This window comes from Primulina tabacum, chromosome 8 (assembly GCF_025594145.1).
Source record: "Primulina tabacum isolate GXHZ01 chromosome 8, ASM2559414v2, whole genome shotgun sequence".
Classification (NCBI taxonomy): Eukaryota; Viridiplantae; Streptophyta; class Magnoliopsida; order Lamiales; family Gesneriaceae; genus Primulina; species Primulina tabacum.
In genome coordinates this window covers 37,766-39,602 of record NC_134557.1, presented here as the reverse complement: position 1 = coordinate 39,602, position 1,837 = coordinate 37,766, and positions in this window count along the sequence as shown.

Here is a 1,837-nt window from a genome sequence, read left to right as displayed (position 1 = left end):
GGTGCAAAAGACAACCAATTGTACCCATCTCTGAGCCGTCTGTCGCTGTAAGTCCAACATGAAAATGACGTCCTAGTCCGAGATCGGTCGCAATCCAGCTGAAGTAAGAGAAACTTCAAATCCCCAGAAGAAGGTGAAACGTATGGAGCTCATAACGTCATAAATCCAAGCGTGACTGGAACGTTGATATAAGAGGTAGCCAAGAGATAACATGGAGAGCCACCAATGCACGTAGCAAAAGCAGAGAACATATAAATCCCGACATGAATGGAGCTCTGGGCCAGAGAAACCACTGAGAGAGATCATCCAAAGCCACCATAAAACCCGGCAAGAGAACACAAAATATAGAAAGCGGCGGCCAAGGAGAAGCCTGCAGAGAGCGACCGCCAGAGAACAGGGTGGTCCAAATAAAAGCACCAATGGAGAAGGTGCGAGAGTCCACCCAGATCCAAAGAAACAAAGCACTCCAAAGAGACAGTACCTGCAAAGGAAAAAATACATATAGATATATATAAATATATATATATATATAGAAATAGATCCAAATAAAGGAAGGGGCTGCAAATAGCTAAGAACATCTGTATCTAAGGTAGGGAAGCCCGGAGATATCCGAGCGGGTCAGTATGGATATGTGTCTGGGTAGTGAAGGACCTAACTCTAAGGTATAAACCCTAATGGTATGAGCCCTCGCCGCCAACGCATCCGCCACCGAATTTCCCTCCCGAAAAATATGTGAAAAATGAACCGCCCGCCCCCTCAAAAGAAACAGAATCCGAGTGACTGTATGATGAAGGTCCCAATGACACCGACGAGAACGCAGGATCTGAAGAGAAATCTGAGAATCGGTCTCAACCCAAAGGGGAAAAAGACCGAGATCGGAACAGATAAGAAGGCCCCTCCAAACCGCCCAAAGCTCCGCCCGGACATTGGTCCCGACTCCGATAAACTCGCTGAAGGAGAGCACCACCCTGCCAGAAGAATCACGCACAACACCACCGACAGACGACTCCCCAGGATTGCCCCTCGAACTCCCATCAACATTCAGCTTAAAGCACCCAGGTGGTGGACAGAGCCACCGGACAATCGCTAACCTATGGGTCCGCTGAAAGGCAACAAAAATTCCCAGCGATCTCGCCGCCTCAAAGGCACCAAGCCAGTGCTTGGGCTTAACAATGAAAGCAGCATGGGCAAGACGCAGATAAGACAAAATCTGAGACTTCACAGTCTCCCCAGAAATACGCAACTGACGGTGCTTCGCATCATTACGAGCCATCCAGAGAAACCACAAAACAATGAAGGGCAGAAGAAACTCCTTGACGTGGCCCCCAGGTGCCCAATGAAGATTTCTCTTCCAAGCGCTAAGGAACAACCTGAGATCCCCTGTGCAGGGGATCCGGACACGAATATGGCCCCAAAGAAATGCCAGACATAACGGGCTATCGGGCCATCAATGAAGACATGTGTAAATGTCTCCGACATATCACAACACTGGCATCGAGAAGCCAACTCAAAGCCACGACGTTGGAGCATATCATCCAACGGGAGCCACTGATGCCAAAATCTCCAAAGAAAAAAAGACATCGTGGGCCTCAACCAACGGCCCCAACAAGGAGTCAAGATATCAGAAACAGGGTCTCTCAATCGGACAAGCTCCCAAGCAGACCTAATCGAAAAAGCACCGTCAGAACTGTGAATCCAAAGCGCCAAATCAGGCTCGCCAAAGGCAATCGGGGTCAAAGTAATCGCCTCAGCAACAGAAGGGGCCACCACAGCACAAAGAAGATCGAAATCCCAAGCCCCCTCAGACAAAAAGTGAAAAACCCGAACATCACGGCCC